Genomic DNA, 20,914 nt, shown 5'->3' with positions numbered 1-20,914 from the left:
AAAATGCTCTGATTGAGCTGTTAGAATGTCAGAAACAAGCTTTCTGAGCTGAAAACTGCATTTTGTGAAACAGTTCATCAGTGGATGATGAGAATGTCAGTTTTGACAAAGAACACTGTTCATTACTAAAATGCTCTAATTGAGCTGTTAGAATGTCAGAAACAAGCTTTCTGAGCTGAAAACTGCATTTTGTGACACAGTTCATCAGTAGATGATGAGAATGTCAGTTTTGACAAAGAACACTGTTCATTACTGAAATGCTCTAATTGAGCTGTTAGAATCTCAGAAACAAGCTTTCTGAGCTGAAAACTGCATTTTGTGACAAAGTGCATCAGTGGATGATGAGAATGTCAGTATTGACAAAGAACACTGTTCATTACTAAAATGCTCTAATTGAGCTTTTAGAATGTCAGAAACAAGCTTTCTGAGCTGGAAACTGCATTTTGTGACAAAGTGCATCAGTGGATGATGAGAATGTCAGTTTTGACAAAGAACACTCTTCATTACTAAAATGATCTGATTGAGCTGTTAGAATGTCAGAAACAAGCTTTCTGAGCTGAAAACTGCATTTTGTGAAACAGTTCATCAGTGGATGATGAGAATGTCAGTTTTGACAAAGAACACTGTTCATTACTAAAATGCTCTAATTGAGCTGTTAGAATGTCAGAAACAAGCTTTCTGAGCTGAAAACTGCATTTTGTGACACAGTGCATGAGTGGATGATGAGAATGTCAGTTTTGACAAAGAACACTCTTCATTACTAAAATGATCTGATTGAGCTGTTAGAATGTCAGAAACAAGCTTTCTGAGCTGAAAACTGCATTTTGTGAAACAGTTCATCAGTGGATGATGAGAATGTCAGTTTTGACAAAGAACACTGTTCATTACTAAAATGCTCTAATTGAGCTGTTAGAATGTCAGAAACAAGCTTTCTGAGCTGAAAACTGCATTTTGTGACACAGTGCATCAGTGGATGATGAGAATGTCAGTTTTGACAAAGAACACTCTTCATTACTAAAATGCTCTGATTGAGCTGTTAGAATGACAGAAACAAGCTTCCTGGGCTAAAAAAATAATTTTGTGACAATGTCCATCAGAGGATGATGAGAATGTCAGTTTTGACAAAGAACACTGTTCATTGCTAAAATGCTCTAATTGAGCTGTTAGAATTTCAGAAACAAGCTTTCTGAGCTGAAAACTGCATTTTGTGACACAGTTCATCAGTAGATGATGAGAATGTTAGTTTTGACAAAGAACACTGTTCATTACTGAAATGCTCTAATTGAGCTGTTAGAATCTCAGAAACAAGCTTTCTGAGCTGAAAACTGCATTTTGTGACAAAGTGCATCAGTGGATGATGAGAATGTCAGTATTGACAAAGAACACTGTTCATTACTAAAATGCTCTAATTGAGCTTTTAGAATGTCAGAAACAAGCTTTCTGAGCTGAGAACTACATTTTGTGACAAAGTGCATCAGTGGATGATGAGAATGTCAGTTTTGACAAAGAACACTGTTCATTACTAAAATGCTCTAATTGAGCTGTTAGAATGTCAGAAACAAGCTTTCTGAGCTGAAAACTGCATTTTGTGACAAAGTGCATCAGTGGATGATGAGAATGTCAGTTTTGACAAAGAACACTGTTCATTACTGAAATGTTCTAATTGAGCTGTTAGAATGTCAGAAACAAGCTTTCTGAGCTGAAAACTGCATTTTGTGACAAAGTGCATCAGTGGATGATGAGAATGTCAGTATTGACAAAGAACATTGTTCATTACTAAAATGCTCTAATTGAGCTTTTAGAATGTCAGAAACAAGCTTTCTGAGCTGAGAACTACATTTTGTGACAAAGTGCATCAGTGGATGATGAGAATGTCAGTTTTGACAAAGAACACTCTTCATTACTAAAATGCTCTGATTGAGCTGTTAGAATGTCAGAAACAAGCTTTCTGAGCTGAAAACTGCATTTTGTGAAACAGTTCATCAGTGGATGATGAGAATGTCAGTTTTGACAAAGAACACTGTTCATTACTAAAATGCTCTAATTGAGCTGTTAGAATGTCAGAAACAAGCTTTCTGAGCTGAAAACTGCATTTTGTGACAGAGTGCATCAGTGGATGATGAGAATGTCAGTTTTGACAAAGAACACTGTTCATTACTGAAATGCTCTAAATGATGTTTTATTAACAAAGTTCGGGAGGAACCTAAGCATATAAATCAGCCCGATGTTCCATCAGCAGTAATCACCTATCAGCCGAGCACGCTATCTCTACTTAATTATCTAGGCTGGTTCACCATCAGCAATCACCTATCAGCCGAGCACGTAATCTCTACTTAATGATCTAGGCTGGTCCACCATCAGCAATCACCGTATCTACCCTATCAGCTCCTGCAAGCTCTATCATAAATAGACAAACAATCTTACCTGTTGCATCTTGCCAGATAAGCATTGTCAAGTTTCGCCACTATGTCAGAGTCTCCCTTGGTCTCTAAAGTAGCAAACGTTCCAGATCCTTCGGTGACATCATGCGCACCCCAGCTTTCCAGCTCAGGGTCGGATTATACGGACTATTTCCAAGCTTCGCCGCGGGGCCGCCATCCCCGCCGCTCTGAGCGGCCTGCATCTAAGAGGAAGGGTTCGTCATCGCTCCCACCGGCACGATCTTCACCTCATTCACCGGCGCCATCATACGCCTCTGCGCTCCCCAAGATATCTGCATGCAGCAAGTGGACGATCCAGAGCCTTCGTCTGGCCCTTGCCAACGCGGACGTCCCATTCAGCAGGCGGATGTCAACTAGAGCTCTACACCCTCTACCTGTCGTCCCAGGCTGACGTCCCCTCGATGAGGTTGGCACGATCGGCTGTCAATAACGAGCCAGGCTCGGCTCGGGGTCCCGTCCATTCCAGGCACGGGCAATCTACCTCCGCGGCTCGGCATAGCCTCCCTCACTCGAGCCGACGCAGCAAGCCTTCGGCAAGTCTTGGAAGCGTTCAGGTCATGCTAGAAGCCACGGATATCCCGATCGAGCACCTCCGGCAGCCCGCGGCATATCAGCTCAATGCGTGGGACACCACCGCGACTGCAGATGACCGCCACGTCCAGGCTGGCCGGCAACTCTCAGGAGCCCTGGCTCACCCATACGTCTCAGGCGCGAGGCTGCCTCCGGTGGGGATACAACTGCTGGTCTCTGGACCACAATTCTTTGGCGCCGCCACTAGCGCAAGCTCGTCTCCGTTACACGCACAAACGCCCGACATTAGATTCGCCTTGCCCGCCCCGGGCTCTTGGCTCCCCAGTGCGAGCCTGCCTCCGCTGGGGACACAAGCGCTGGTCTCCGGACCGCAGTTCTTCGCTGCCGCCGCTAGTGCGAGCATGTCTACGTTAGATGCACAAGAGGCCGCCATTAGATTCGCCTTGCCCGCCCCGGGCTCTTGGCTCCCCAGTGCGAGGCTGCCTCCGCTGGGGACACAAGCGCTGGTCTCCGTACCACAATTCCTTGACACTGCTGCCACCGCTACCACGAGCCTATCTCTGTTAGACGCACAAGCGGCCGCCATTAGATTCGCTTTTCCCGCCCCTGGATCTTGGCCCGCGGCGCCGGAATTGATTTCTAGCGTGAGGCAGCCTCCGTTAGAGCCACAGGCCTCAGTCCCTGGGCCTCATATCTTCGGCGCCGCTGCCAACGCTAGCACGAGCTTGTCGCCGCACAACGCGCAAACAGCTGCCATTCTCTCTCTTCAACAGGCACGCCCCACGTTTTCATTGGCCACAGCCGCTGCGATGCCAGCGCCTCCACACGCGCATGTGATGGAACTTCCACCAGTCTCCAGCAACATCAGAGCGCAGATTTTGGCAGAAGTCCAGGCTGCTGGCACTCGAAGCGGACCCCAGGCCTATTCCTGTACAACCTTATCCGGAGTTGATCTTCCAGTGAATCACCCACTGCAAACGCTTCTCGATGCCTCTCTCAATTCCATAACTAAGGCAGTTTCCCCCAGGACCCTACAATCATACCTCCTAGCCTCCAACAAGTGGTCTGTAGCAGCAGGAACCACCAGCAATGAAGCAGTATCGCAGCAGCGACCGCCCCCGCAGGGGCCCGAGCTTCCAACAAGTGCTCTGTAGCAGCAGGCACCACCAGCAATGAAGCCAGTATCGCAGCAGCGACCGCCCCCGCAGGGGCCCGAGCTTCCAACATGTGGTCTGTAGCAGCAGGCACCACCAGCAATGAAGCCAGTATCGCAGCAGCGACCGCCCCCCGCAGCACTCGTGCATGGGTCACGAAACGCGCATCGGTCGCACAAGGTTCCCAGTCACACTCGTGCATTGGTCACGCAACGCGCATTGGTCGCACAAGGGTCCCAGTCACACTCGTGCATTGGTCACGCAACGCGCATTGGTCGCACAAGGGTCCCAGTCACACTCGTGCATTGGTCACGCAACGCGCATTGGTCGCACAAGGGTCCCAGTCACACTCGTGCATTGGTCACGCAACGCGCATTGGTCGCACAAGGGTCCCAGTCACACTCGTGCATTGGTCACGCAACGCGCATTGGTCGCACAAGGGTCCCAGTCACACTCGTGCATTGGTCACGCAACGCGCATTGGTCGCACAAGGGTCCCAGTCACACTCGTGCATTGGTCACGCAACGCGCATTGGTCGCACAAGGGTCCCAGTCACACTCGTGCATTGGTCACGCAACGCGCATTGGTCGCACAAGGGTCCCAGTCACACTCGTGCATTGGTCACGCAACGCGCATTGGTCGCACAAGGGTCCCAGTCACACTCGTGCATTGGTCACGCAACGCGCATTGGTCGCACAAGGGTCCCAGTCACACTCGTGCATTGGTCACGCAACGCGCATTGGTCGCACAAGGGTCCCAGTCACACTCGTGCATTGGTCACGCAACGCGCATTGGTCGCACAAGGGTCCCAGTCACACTCGTGCATTGGTCACGCAACGCGCATTGGTCGCACAAGGGTCCCAGTCACACTCGTGCATTGGTCACGCAACGCGCATTGGTCGCACAAGGGTCCCAGTCACATTCGTGCATTGGTCACGCAACGCGCATTGGTCGCACAAGGGTCCCAGTCACACTCGTGCATTGGTCACGCAACGCGCATTGGTCGCACAAGGGTCCCAGTCACACTCGTGCATTGGTCACGCAACGCGCATTGGTCGCACAAGGGTCCCAGTCACACTCGTGCATTGGTCACGCAACGCGCATTGGTCGCACAAGGGTCCCAGTCACACTCGTGCATTGGTCACGCAACGCGCATTGGTCGCACAAGGGTCCCAGTCACACTCGTGCATTGGTCACGCAACGCGCATTGGTCGCACAAGGTTCCCAGTCACACTCGTGCATTGGTCACGCAACGCGCATTGGTCGCACAAGGTTCCCAGTCACACTCGTGCATTGGTCACGCAACGCGCATTGGTCGCACAAGGGTCGACCGCCCCCGCAGGGGCCCGAGCTTCCAACAAGTGCTCTGTAGCAGCAGACACTACTAGCAATGAGGTTAGTATCACAGCAGCAACTGCCCCCGCAGGGGCCCGAGCTTCCAACAAGTGCTCTGTAGCAGCAGAGACTACTAGCAATGAGGTTAGTATCACAGCAGCAACTGCCCCCGCAGGGGCCCGAGCTTCCAACAAGTGCTTTGTAGCAGCAGACACTACTAGCAATGAGGTTAGTATCACAGCAGCAACTGCCCCCGCAGGGGCCCGAGCTTCCAACAAAGCTCTGTAGCAGCAGACACTACTAGCCATGAGGTCAGTATCGCAGCAGCGATAGCCCTAACAGGCCCTCATCCTTTCGTTTATTAAATTTCAGGTTGTACCTCCGTAACGCACAGCATGGCATTTTTGGGGGGGTGTATGCGTACTTCGGCGGTTGTCCAGCTTTATTTGCATTTTGGGGGGTGTGTTCTGGGCTCGAGCCGGTTCCGAGCCCGGAGCACTTGCTCTGAGCAGGGTAGAGTGCTCCGGGTTCGGATAGATCCGGCGGGCTCGGAGCCCACTCCCTGCACAACACGCCAAATACGCATAACCTTCATTCCCATGCTTTACCATCTATCCCAACAAGGAGCTGTTTATCGGCGAGGGCGAACTCGTGAAATGATGTTTTATTAACAAAGTTCGGGAGGAACCTAAGCATATAAATCAGCCCGATGTTCCATCAGCAGTAATCACCTATCAGCCGAGCACGCTATCTCTACTTAATTATCTAGGCTGGTTCACCATCAGCAATCACCTATCAGCCGAGCACGTAATCTCTACTTAATGATCTAGGCTGGTCCACCATCAGCAATCACCGTATCTACCCTATCAGCTCCTGCAAGCTCTATCATAAATAGACAAACAATCTTACCTGTTGCATCTTGCCAGATAAGCATCCCTCCTCCACCCCAGCTCCTCTCATTTTCTCTAAAGTCCCGCAGGACCCTGGGGGGGGTGTGTTCTGGGCTCGAGCCGGTTCCGAGCCCGGAGCACTTGCTCTGAGCAGGGTAGAGTGCTCCGGGTTCGGATAGATCCGGCGGGCTCGGAGCCCACTCCCTGCACAACACGCCAAATACGCATAACCTTCATTCCCATGCTTTACCATCTATCCCAACAAGGAGCTGTTTATCGGCGAGGGCGAACTCGTGAATTGAGCTGTTAGAATGTCAGAAACAAGCTTTCTGAGCTGAAAACTGCATTTTGTGACAGAGTGCATCAGTGGATGATGAGAATGTCAGTATTGACAAAGAACACTGTTCATTACTAAAATGCTCTAATTGAGCTTTTAGAATGTCAGAAACAAGCTTTCTGAGCTGGAAACTGCATTTTGTGACAAAGTGCATCAGTGGATGATGAGAATGTCAGTTTTGACAAAGAACACTCTTCATTACTAAAATGCTCTAATTGAGCTTTTAGAATGTCAGAAACAAGCTTTCTGAGCTGGAAACTGCATTTTGTGACAAAGTGCATCAGTGGATGATGAGAATGTCAGTTTTGACAAAGAACACTCTTCATTACTAAAATGCTCTGATTGAGCTGTTAGAATGTCAGAAACAAGCTTTCTGAGCTGAAAACTGCATTTTGTGAAACAGTTCATCAGTGGATGATGAGAATGTCAGTTTTGACAAAGAACACTGTTCATTACTAAAATGCTCTAATTGAGCTGTTAGAATGTCAGAAACAAGCTTTCTGAGCTGAAAACTGCATTTTGTGACACAGTGCATCAGTGGATGATGAGAATGTCAGTTTTGACAAAGAACACTCTTCATTACTAAAATGCTCTGATTGAGCTGTTAGAATGACAGAAACAAGCTTCCTGGGCTAAAAAAATAATTTTGTGACAATGTCCATCATAGGATGATGAGAATGTCAGTTTTGACAAAGAACACTGTTCATTGCTAAAATGCTCTAATTGAGCTGTTAGAATGTCAGAAACAAGCTTTCTGAGCTGAAAACTGCATTTTGTGACACAGTTCATCAGTAGATGATGAGAATGTCAGTTTTGACAAAGAACACTGTTCATTACTGAAATGCTCTAATTGAGCTGTTAGAATCTCAGAAACAAGCTTTCTGAGCTGAAAACTGCATTTTGTGACAAAGTGCATCAGTGGATGATGAGAATGTCAGTTTTGACAAAGAACACTCTTCATTACTAAAATGCTCTGATTGAGCTGTTAGAATGTCAGAAACAAGCTTTCTGAGCTGAGAACTACATTTTGTGACAAAGTGCATCAGTGGATGATGAGAATGTCAGTTTTGACAAAGAACACTGTTCATTACTAAAATGCTCTAATTGAGCTGTTAGAATGACAGAAACAAGCTTTCTGGGCTAAAAAATGCATTTTGTGACAAAGTGCATCAGTGGATGATGAGAATGTCAGTTTTGACAAAGAACACTCTTCATTACTAAAATGCTCTGATTGAGCTGTTAGAATGTCAGAAACAAGCTTTCTGAGCTGAAAACTGCATTTTGTGAAACAGTTCATCAGTGGATGATGAGAATGTCAGTTTTGACAAAGAACACTGTTCATTACTAAAATGCTCTAATTGAGCTGTTAGAATGTCAGAAACAAGCTTTCTGAGCTGAAAACTGCATTTTGTGACAGAGTGCATCAGTGGATGATGATAATGTCAGTTTTGACAAAGAACACTGTTCATTTCTGAAATGCTCTAATTGAGCTGTTAGAATGTCAGAAACAAGCTTTCTGAGCTGAAAACTGCATTTTGTGACAGAGTGCATCAGTGGATGATGAGAATGTCAGTATTGACAAAGAACACTGTTCATTACTAAAATGCTCTAATTGAGCTTTTAGAATGTCAGAAACAAGCTTTCTGAGCTGGAAACTGCATTTTGTGACAAAGTGCATCAGTGGATGATGAGAATGTCAGTTTTGACAAAGAACACTCTTCATTACTAAAATGCTCTGATTGAGCTGTTAGAATGTCAGAAACAAGCTTTCTGAGCTGAAAACTGCATTTTGTGAAACAGTTCATCAGTGGATGATGAGAATGTCAGTTTTGACAAAGAACACTGTTCATAACTAAAATGCTCTAATTGAGCTGTTAGATGTCAGAAACAAGCTTTCTGAGCTGAAAACTGCATTTTGTGACTGAGTGCATCAGTGGATGATGAGAATGTCAGTTTTGACAAAGAACACTGTCCATTACTAAAATGCTCTAATTGAGCTGTTAGAATGTCAGAAACAAGCTTTCTGAGCTGAAAACTGCATTTTGTGACAGAGTGCATCAGTGGATGATGAGAATGTCAGTTTTGACAAAGAACACTCTTCATACTAAAATGCTCTGATTGAGCTGTTAGAATGAGAGAAACAAGCTTTCTGGGCTAAAAAAGTCATTTTGTGACAATGTCCATCAGAGGATGATGAGAATGTCAGTTTTGACAAAGAACACTGTTCATTACTAAAATGCTCTAATTGAGCTGTTAGAATGTCAGAAACAAGCTTGCTGAGCTGAAAACTGCATTTTGTGACACAGTTCATCAATGGATGATGAGAATGTCAGTTTTGACAAAGAACACTGTTCATTACTAAAATGCTCTGATTGAGATGTTAGAATGTCAGAAACAAGCTTTCTGAGCTGAAAACTACATTTTGTGACAAAGTGCATCAGTGGATGATGAGAATGTCAGTATTGACAAAGAACACTGTTAATTATTAAAATGCTCTAACTGAGCTGTTAGAATGTCAAAAACAAGCTTTCTGAGCTAGAAACTGCATTTTGTGACAAAGTGCATCAGTGGATGATGAGAATGTCAGTTTTGACAAAGAACACTCTTCATTACTAAAATGCTCTGATTGAGCTGTTAGAATGACAGAAATAAGCTTCCTGGGTTAAAAAAATCATTTTGTGACAATGTCCATCAGAGGATGATGAGAATGTCAGTTTTGACAAAGAACACTGTTCATTACTAAAATGCTCTAATTGAGCTGTTAGAATGTCAGAAATAAGCTTGCTGAGCTGAAAACTGCATTTTGTGACACAGTTCATCAGTGGATGATGAGAATGTCAGTTTTGACAAAGAACACTGTTCATTACTAAAATGCTCTAATTGAGCTGTTAGAATGTCAGAAACAAGCTTTCTGAGCTGAAAACTGCATTTTGTGACAGATTGCATCAGTGAATGATGAGAATGTCAGTTTTGACAAAGAACACTGTTCATTACTAAAATGCTCTAATTGAGTTGTTAGAATGTCAGAAACAAGCTTTCTGAGCTGCAAACTGCATTTTGTGACAAAGTGCATCAGTGGATGATGAGAATGTCAGTTTTGACAAAGAACACCGTATATTACTGAAATGCTCTAATTGAGCTGTTAGAATGTCAGAAACAAGATTTCTGAGCTGAGAACTACATTTTTTGAAAAAGTGCATCAGTGGATGATGAGAATGTCAGTTTTGACAAAGAACACTGTTCATTACTAAAATTTTCTAATTGAGCTGTTAGAATGTCAGAAACAAGCTTTCTGAGCTGAAAACTGCATTTTGTGACAAAGTGCATCAGTGGATGATGAGAATGTCAGTTTTGACAAAGAACACTGTTCATTACTAAAATGCTCTAATTGAACTGTTAGAATGTCAGAAACAAGCTTTCTGAGCTGAAAACTGCATTTTGTGACAGAGTGCATCAGTGGATGATGAGAATGTCAGTTTTGACAAAGAACACTGTTCATTACTAAAATGCTCTAATTGAGGTGTTAGAATGTCAGAAACAAGCTTTCTGAGCTGAAAACTGCATTTTGTGACAGAGTGCATCAGTGGATGATGAGAATGTCAGTTTCGACAAAGAACACTGTTCATTACTAAAATGCTCTAATTGAGCTGTTAGAATGTCAGAAACAAGCTTTCTGAGCTGAAAACTGCATTTTGTGACAGAGTGCATCAGTGGATGATGAGAATGTCAGTTTTGACAAAGAACACTCTTCATTACTAAAATGCTCTGATTGAGCTGTTAGAATGACAGAAACAAGCTTTCTGGGCTAAAAAAATCATTTTGTGACAATGTCCATCAGAGGATGATGACAATGTCAGTTTTGACAAAGAACACTGTTCATTGCAAAAATGCTCTAAGTGAGCTGTTAGAATGTCAGAAACAAGCTTGCTGAGCTGAAAACTGCATTTTGTGACACAGTTCATCAGTAGATGATGAGAATGTCAGTTTTGACAAAGAACACTGTTCATTACTGAAATGCTCTAATTGAGCTGTTAGAATGTCAGAAACAAGCTTTCTGAGCTGAGAACTACATTTTGTGACAAAGTGCATCAGTGGATGATGAGAATGTCAGTTTTGACAAAGAACACTTTTCATTACTAAAATGCTCTAATTGAGCTGTTAGAATGTCAGAAACAAGCTTTCTGAGCTGAAAACTGCATTTTGTGACAAAGTGCATCAGTGGATGATGAGAATGTCAGTATTGACAAAGAACACTGTTCATTACTAAAATGCTCTAATTGAGCTTTTAGAATGTCAGAAACAAGCTTTCTGAGCTGGAAACTGCATTTTGTGACAAAGTGCATCAGTGGATGATGAGAATGTCAGTTTTGACAAAGAACACTCTTCATTACTAAAATGCTCTGATTGAGCTGTTAGAATGTCAGAAACAAGCTTTCTGAGCTAAAAACTGCATTTTGTGAAACAGTTCATCAGTGGATGATGAGAATGTCAGTTTTGACAAAGAACACTGTTCATTACTAAAATGCTCTAATTGAGCTGTTAGAATGTCAGAAACAAGCTTTCTGAGCTGAAAACTGCATTTTGTGACGGAGTGCATCAGTGGATGATGAGAATGTCAGTTTTGACAAAGAACACTGTTCATTACTGAAATGCTCTAATTGAGCTGTTAGAATGTCAGAAACAAGCTTTCTGAGCTGAAAACTGCATTTTGTGACAGAGTGCATCAGGGGATGATGAGAAAGTCAGTATTGACAAAGAACACTGTTCATTACTAAAATGCTCTAATTGAGCTTTTAGAATGTCAGAAACAAGCTTTCTGAGCTGGAAACTGCATTTTGTGACAAAGTGCATCAGTGGATGATGAGAATGTCAGTTTTGACAAAGAACACTGTTCATTACTAAAATGCTCTAATTGAGCTGTTAGAATGTCAGAAACAAGCTTTCTGAGCTGAAAACTGCATTTTGTGACACAGTGCATCAGTGGATGATGAGAATGTCAGTTTTGACAAAGAACACTCTTCATTACTAAAATGCTCTGATTGAGCTGTTAGAATGACAGAAACAAGCTTCCTGGGCTAAAAAAATAATTTTGTGACAATGTCCATCAGAGGATGATGAGAATGTCAGTTTTGACAAAGAACACTGTTCATTGCTAAAATGCTCTAATTGAGCTGTTAGAATTTCAGAAACAAGCTTTCTGAGCTGAAAACTGCATTTTGTGACACAGTTCATCAGTAGATGATGAGAATGTTAGTTTTGACAAAGAACACTGTTCATTACTGAAATGCTCTAATTGAGCTGTTAGAATCTCAGAAACAAGCTTTCTGAGCTGAAAACTGCATTTTGTGACAAAGTGCATCAGTGGATGATGAGAATGTCAGTATTGACAAAGAACACTGTTCATTACTAAAATGCTCTAATTGAGCTTTTAGAATGTCAGAAACAAGCTTTCTGAGCTGAGAACTACATTTTGTGACAAATGCATCAGTGAATGATGAGAATGTCAGTTTTGACAAAGAACACTCTTCATTACTAAAATGCTCTAATTGAGCTGTTAGAATGACAGAAACAAGCTTTCTGGGCTAAAAAATGCATTTTGTGACAATGTCCATCAGAGGATGATGAGAAACTCAGTTTTGACAAAGAACACTGTTCATTACTTAAATGTTCTAATTGAGCTGTTAGAATGTCAGAAACAAGCTTTCTGAGCTGAAAACTGCATTTTGTGACAAAGTGCATCAGTGGATGATGAGAATGTCAGTATTGACAAAGAACATTGTTCATTACTAAAATGCTCTAATTGAGCTTTTAGAATGTCAGAAACAAGCTTTCTGAGCTGAGAACTACATTTTGTGACAAAGTGCATCAGTGGATGATGAGAATGTCAGTTTTGACAAAGAACACTCTTCATTACTAAAATGCTCTGATTGAGCTGTTAGAATGTCAGAAACAAGCTTTCTGAGCTGAAAACTGCATTTTGTGAAACAGTTCATCAGTGGATGATGAGAATGTCAGTTTTGACAAAGAACACTGTTCATTACTAAAATGCTCTAATTGAGCTGTTAGAATGTCAGAAACAAGCTTTCTGAGCTGAAAACTGCATTTTGTGACAGAGTGCATCAGTGGATGATGATAATGTCAGTTTTGACAAAGAACACTGTTCATTACTGAAATGCTCTAATTGAGCTGTTAGAATGTCAGAAACAAGCTTTCTGAGCTGAAAACTGCATTTTGTGACAGAGTGCATCAGTGGATGATGAGAATGTCAGTATTGACAAAGAACACTGTTCATTACTAAAATGCTCTAATTGAGCTTTTAGAATGTCAGAAACAAGCTTTCTGAGCTGGAAACTGCATTTTGTGACAAAGTGCATCAGTGGATGATGAGAATGTCAGTTTTGACAAAGAACACTGTTCATTACTAAAATGCTCTAATTGAGCTGTTAGAATGTCAGAAACAAGCTTTCTGAGCTGAAAACTGCATTTTGTGACACAGTGCATCAGTGGATGATGAGAATGTCAGTTTTGACAAAGAACACTCTTCATTACTAAAATGCTCTGATTGAGCTGTTAGAATGACAGAAACAAGCTTCCTGGGCTAAAAAAATAATTTTGTGACAATGTCCATCAGAGGATGATGAGAATGTCAGTTTTGACAAAGAACACTGTTCATTGCTAAAATGCTCTAATTGAGCTGTTAGAATGTCAGAAACAAGCTTTCTGAGCTGAAAACTGCATTTTGTGACACAGTTCATCAGTAGATGATGAGAATGTCAGTTTTGACAAAGAACACTGTTCATTACTAAAATGCTCTAATTGAGCTTTTAGAATGTCAGAAACAAGCTTTCTGAGCTGAGAACTACATTTTGTGACAAAGTGCATCAGTGGATGATGAGAATGTCAGTTTTGACAAAGAACACTGTTCATTACTAAAATGCTCTAATTGAGCTGTTAGAATGACAGAAACAAGCTTTCTGGGCTAAAAAATGCATTTTGTGACAATGTCCATCAGAGGATGATGAGAAACTCAGTTTTGACAAAGAACACTGTTCATTACTGAAATGTTCTAATTGAGCTGTTAGAATGTCAGAAACAAGCTTTCTGAGCTGAAAACTGCATTTTGTGACAAAGTGCATCAGTGGATGATGAGAATGTCAGTATTGACAAAGAACACTGTTCATTACTAAAATGCTCTAATTGATCTTTTAGAATGTCAGAAACAAGCTTTCTGACCTGGAAACTGCATTTTGTGACAAAGTGCATCAGTGGATGATGAGAATGTCAGTTTTGACAAAGAACACTGTTCATTACTAAAATGCTCTATTTGAGCCGTTAGAATGTCAGAAACAATTTTCTGAGCTGCAAACTGCATTTTGTGACAAAGTGCATCAGTGGATGATGAGAATGTCAGTATTGACAAAGAACACTGTTCATTACTAAAATGCTCTAATTGAGCTTTTAGAATGTCAGAAACAAGCTTTCTGAGCTGGAAACTGCATTTTGTGACAAAGTGCATCAGTGGATGATGAGAATGTCAGTTTTGACAAAGAACACTCTTCATTACTAAAATGCTCTGATTGAGCTGTTAGAATGTCAGAAACAAGCTTTCTGAGCTGAAAACTGCATTTTGTGAAACAGTTCATCAGTGGATGATGAGAATGTCAGTTTTGACAAAGAACACTGTTCATTACTAAAATGCTCTAATTGAGCTGTTAGAATGTCAGAAACAAGCTTTCTGAGCTGAAAACTGCATTTTGTGACACAGTGCATCAGTGGATGATGAGAATGTCAGTTTTGACAAAGAACACTCTTCATTACTAAAATGCTCTGATTGAGCTGTTAGAATGACAGAAACAAGCTTCCTGGGCTAAAAAAATAATTTTGTGACAATGTCCATCATAGGATGATGAGAATGTCAGTTTTGACAAAGAACACTGTTCATTGCTAAAATGCTCTAATTGAGCTTTTAGAATGTCAGAAACAAGCTTTCTGAGCTGAAAACTGCATTTTGTGACACAGTTCATCAGTAGATGATGAGAATGTCAGTTTTGACAAAGAACACTGTTCATTACTGAAATGCTCTAATTGAGCTGTTAGAATCTCAGAAACAAGCTTTCTGAGCTGAAAACTGCATTTTGTGACAAAGTGCATCAGTGGATGATGAGAATGTCAGTATTGACAAAGAACACTGTTCATTACTAAAATGCTCTAATTGAGCTTTTAGAATGTCAGAAACAAGCTTTCTGAGCTGAGAACTACATTTTGTGACAAAGTGCATCAGTGGATGATGAGAATGTCAGTTTTGACAAAGAACACTGTTCATTACTAAAATGCTCTAATTGAGCTGTTAGAATGACAGAAACAAGCTTTCTGGGCTAAAAAATGCATTTTGTGACAATGTCCATCAGAGGATGATGAGAATGTCAGTATTGACAAAGAACACTGTTCATTACTAAAATGCTCTAATTGAGCTTTTAGAATGTCAGAAACAAGCTTTCTGACCTGGAAACTGCATTTTGTGACAAAGTGCATCAGTGGATGATGAGAATGTCAGTTTTGACAAAGAACACTGTTCATTACTAAAATGCTCTAATTGAGCTGTTAGAATGTCAGAAACAAGCTTTCTGAGCTGAGAACTACATTTTGTGACAAAGTGCATCAGTGGATGATGAGAATGTCAGTTTTGACAAAGAACACTGTTCATTACTAAAATGCTTTAATTGAGCTGTTAGAATGTCAGAAACAAGCTTTCTGAGCTGAAAACTGCATTTTGTGACAGAGTGCATCAGTGGATGATGAGAATGTCAGTTTTGACAAAGAACACTCTTCATTACAAAAATGCTCTGATTGAGCTGTTAGAATGACAGAAACAAGCTTTCTGGGCTAAAAAATGCATTTTGTGACAATGTCCATCAGAGGATGATGAGAAACTCAGTTTTGACAAAGAACACTGTTCATTACTGAAATGTTCTAATTGAGCCGTTAGAATGTCAGAAACAAGCTTTCTGAGCTGAAAACTGCATTTTGTGACAAAGTGCATCAGTGGATGATGAGAATGTCAGTTTTGACAAAGAACACTGTTCATTACTAAAATGCTCTAATTGAGCTGTTAGAATGACAGAAACAAGCTTTCTGGGCTAAAAAATGCATTTTGTGACAATGTCCATCAGAGGATGATGAGAATGTCAGTATTGACAAAGAACACTGTTCATTACTGAAATGTTCTAATTGAGCTGTTAGAATGTCAGAAACAAGCTTTCTGAGCTGAAAACTGCATTTTGTGACAAAGTGCATCAGTGGATGATGAGAATGTCAGTTTTGACAAAGAACACTGTTCATTACTAAAATGCTCTATTTGAGCCGTTAGAATGTCAGAAACAATTTTCTGAGCTGCAAACTGCATTTTGTGACAAAGTGCATCAGTGGATGATGAGAATGTCAGTATTGACAAAGAACACTGTTCATTACTAAAATGCTCTAATTGAGCTGTTAGAATGTCAGAAACAAGCTTTCTGAGCTGAGAACTACATTTTGTGACAAAGTGCATCAGTGGATGATGAGAATGTCAGTTTTGACAAAGAACACTGTTCATTAATAAAATGCTCTAATTGAGCTTTTAGAATGTCAGAAACAAGCTTTCTGACCTGGAAACTGCATTTTGTGACAAAGTGCATCAGTGGATGATGAGAATGTCAGTTTTGACAAAGAACACTGTTCATTACTAAAATGCTCTAATTGAGCTGTTAGAATGTCAGAAACAAGCTTTCTGAGCTGAGAACTACATTTTGTGACAAAGTGCATCAGTGGATGATGAGAATGTCAGTATTGACAAAGAACACTGTTCATTACTAAAATGCTCTAATTGAGCTGTTAGAATGTCAGAAACAAGCTTTCTGAGCTGAGAACTACATTTTGTGACAAAGTGCATCAGTGGATGATGAGAATGTCAGTATTGACAAAGAACACTGTTCATTACTAAAATGCTCTAATTGAGCTTTTAGAATGTCAGAAACAAGCTTTCTGACCTGGAAACTGCATTTTGTGACAAAGTGCATCAGTGGATGATGAGAATGTCAGTTTTGACAAAGAACACTGTTCATTACTAAAATGCTCTATTTGAGCCGTTAGAATGTCAGAAACAATTTTCTGAGCTGCAAACTGCATTTTGTGACAAAGTGCATCAGTGGATGATGAGAATGTCAGTATTGACAAAGAACACTGTTCATTACTAAAATGCTTTAATTGAGCTGTTAGAATGTCAGAAACAAGCTTTCTGAGCTGAAAACTGCATTTTGTGACACAGTGCATCAGTGGATGATGAGAATGTCAGTTTTGACAAAGAACACTCTTCATTACTAAAATGCTCTGATTGAGCTGTTAGAATGACAGAAACAAGCTTCCTGGGCTAAAAAAATAATTTTGTGACAATGTCCATCATAGGATGATGAGAATGTCAGTTTTGACAAAGAACACTGTTCATTGCTAAAATGCTCTAATTGAGCTGTTAGAATGTCAGAAACAAGCTTTCTGAGCTGAAAACTGCATTTTGTGACACAGTTCATCAGTAGATGATGAGAATGTCAGTTTTGACAAAGAACACTCTTCATTACTGAAATGCTCTAATTGAGCTGTTAGAATCTCAGAAACAAGCTTTCTGAGCTGAAAACTGCATTTTGTGACAAAGTGCATCAGTGGATGATGAGAATGTCAGTTTTGACAAAGAACACTCTTCATTACTAAAATGCTCTGATTGAGCTGTTAGAATGTCAGAAACAAGCTTTCTGAGCTGAGAACTACATTTTGTGACAAAGTGCATCAGTGGATGATGAGAATGTCAGTTTTGACAAAGAACACTGTTCATTACTAAAATGCTCTAATTGAGCTGTTAGAATGACAGAAACAAGCTTTCTGGGCTAAAAAATGCATTTTGTGACAAAGTGCATCAGTGGATGATGAGAATGTCAGTTTTGACAAAGAACACTCTTCATTACTAAAATGCTCTGATTGAGCTGTTAGAATGTCAGAAACAAGCTTTCTGAGCTGAAAACTGCATTTTGTGAAACAGTTCATCAGTGGATGATGAGAATGTCAGTTTTGACAAAGAACACTGTTCATTACTAAAATGCTCTAATTGAGCTGTTAGAATGTCAGAAACAAGCTTTCTGAGCTGAAAACTGCATTTTGTGACAGAGTGCATCAGTGGATGATGATAATGTCAGTTTTGACAAAGAACACTGTTCATTTCTGAAATGCTCTAATTGAGCTGTTAGAATGTCAGAAACAAGCTTTCTGAGCTGAAAACTGCATTTTGTGACAGAGTGCATCAGTGGATGATGAGAATGTCAGTATTGACAAAGAACACTGTTCATTACTAAAATGCTCTAATTGAGCTTTTAGAATGTCAGAAACAAGCTTTCTGAGCTGGAAACTGCATTTTGTGACAAAGTGCATCAGTGGATGATGAGAATGTCAGTTTTGACAAAGAACACTCTTCATTACTAAAATGCTCTGATTGAGCTGTTAGAATGTCAGAAACAAGCTTTCTGAGCTGAAAACTGCATTTTGTGAAACAGTTCATCAGTGGATGATGAGAATGTCAGTTTTGACAAAGAACACTGTTCATAACTAAAATGCTCTAATTGAGCTGTTAGATGTCAGAAACAAGCTTTCTGAGCTGAAAACTGCATTTTGTGACTGAGTGCATCAGTGGATGATGAGAATGTCAGTTTTGACAAAGAACACTGTCCATTACTAAAATGCTCTAATTGAGCTGTTAGAATGTCAGAAACAAGCTTTCTGAGCTGAAAACTGCATTTTGTGACAGAGTGCATCAGTGGATGATGAGAATGTCAGTTTTGACAAAGAACACTCTTCATACTAAAATGCTCTGATTGAGCTGTTAGAATGAGAGAAACAAGCTTTCTGGGCTAAAAAAGTCATTTTGTGACAATGTCCATCAGAGGATGATGAGAATGTCAGTTTTGACAAAGAACACTGTTCATTACTAAAATGCTCTAATTGAGTTGTTAGAATGTCAGAAACAAGCTTTCTGAGCTGCAAACTGCATTTTGTGACAAAGTGCATCAGTGGATGATGAGAATGTCAGTTTTGACAAAGAACACCGTATATTACTGAAATGCTCTAATTGAGCTGTTAGAATGTCAGAAACAAGATTTCTGAGCTGAGAACTACATTTTTTGAAAAAGTGCATCAGTGGATGATGAGAATGTCAGTTTTGACAAAGAACACTGTTCATTACTAAAATTTTCTAATTGAGCTGTTAGAATGTCAGAAACAAGCTTTCTGAGCTGAAAACTGCATTTTGTGACAAAGTGCATCAGTGGATGATGAGAATGTCAGTTTTGACAAAGAACACTGTTCATTACTAAAATGCTCTAATTGAACTGTTAGAATGTCAGAAACAAGCTTTCTGAGCTGAAAACTGCATTTTGTGACAGAGTGCATCAGTGGATGATGAGAATGTCAGTTTTGACAAAGAACACTGTTCATTACTAAAATGCTCTAATTGAGCTGTTAGAATGTCAGAAACAAGCTTTCTGAGCTGAAAACTGCATTTTGTGACAGAGTGCATCAGTGGATGATGAGAATGTCAGTTTCGACAAAGAACACTGTTCATTACTAAAATGCTCTAATTGAGCTGTTAGAATGTCAGAAACAAGCTTTCTGAGCTGAAAACTGCATTTTGTGACAGAGTGCATCAGTGGATGATGAGAATGTCAGTTTTGACAAAGAACACTCTTCATTACTAAAATGCTCTGATTGAGCTGTTAGAATGACAGAAACAAGCTTTCTGGGCTAAAAAAATCATTTTGTGACAATGTCCATCAGAGGATGATGACAATGTCAGTTTTGACAAAGAACACTGTTCATTGCAAAAATGCTCTAAGTGAGCTGTTAGAATGTCAGAAACAAGCTTGCTGAGCTGAAAACTGCATTTTGTGACACAGTTCATCAGTAGATGATGAGAATGTCAGTTTTGACAAAGAACACTGTTCATTACTGAAATGCTCTAATTGAGCTGTTAGAATGTCAGAAACAAGCTTTCTGAGCTGAGAACTACATTTTGTGACAAAGTGCATCAGTGGATGATGAGAATGTCAGTTTTGACAAAGAACACTTTTCATTACTAAAATGCTCTAATTGAGCTGTTAGAATGTCAGAAACAAGCTTTCTGAGCTGAAAACTGCATTTTGTGACAAAGTGCATCAGTGGATGATGAGAATGTCAGTATTGACAAAGAACACTGTTCATTACTAAAATGCTCTAATTGAGCTTTTAGAATGTCAGAAACAAGCTTTCTGAGCTGGAAACTGCATTTTGTGACAAAGTGCATCAGTGGATGATGAGAATGTCAGTTTTGACAAAGAACACTCTTCATTACTAAAATGCTCTGATTGAGCTGTTAGAATGTCAGAAACAAGCTTTCTGAGCTGAAAACTGCATTTTGTGAAACAGTTCATCAGTGGATGATGAGAATGTCAGTTTTGACAAAGAACACTGTTCATTACTAAAATGCTCTAATTGAGCTGTTAGAATGTCAGAAACAAGCTTTCTGAGCTGAAAACTGCATTTTGTGACAGAGTGCATCAGTGGATGATGAGAATGTCAGTTTTGACAAAGAACACTGTTCATTACTGAAATGCTCTAATTGAGCTGTTAGAATGTCAGAAACAAGCTTTCTGAGCTGAAAACTGCATTTTGTGACAGAGTGCATCAGGGGATGATGAGAAAGTCAGTATTGACAAAGAACACTGTTCATTACTAAAATGCTCTAATTGAGCTTTTAGAATGTCAGAAACAAGCTTTCTGAGCTGGAAACTGCATTTTGTGACAAAGTGCATCAGTGGATGATGAGAATGTCAGTTTTGACAAAGAACACTGTTCATTACTAAAATGCTCTAATTGAGCTGTTAGAATGTCAGAAACAAGCTTTCTGAGCTGAAAACTGCATTTTGTGACAGTGCATCAGTGGATGATGAGAATGTCAGTTTTGACAAAGAACACTCTTCATTACTAAAATGCTCTGATTGAGCTGTTAGAATGACAGAAACAAGCTTCCTGGGCTAAAAAAATAATTTTGTGACAATGTCCATCAGAGGATGATGAGAATGTCAGTTTTGACAAAGAACACTGTTCATTGCTAAAATGCTCTAATTGAGCTGTTAGAATTTCAGAAACAAGCTTTCTGAGCTGAAAACTGCATTT

The sequence above is a fragment of the Barbatula barbatula genome (assembly GCF_947034865.1).
Source record: "Barbatula barbatula genome assembly, chromosome: 19".
Taxonomy (NCBI): domain Eukaryota; kingdom Metazoa; phylum Chordata; class Actinopteri; order Cypriniformes; family Nemacheilidae; genus Barbatula; species Barbatula barbatula.
Note: the sequence above shows the minus strand (reverse complement) of the source record.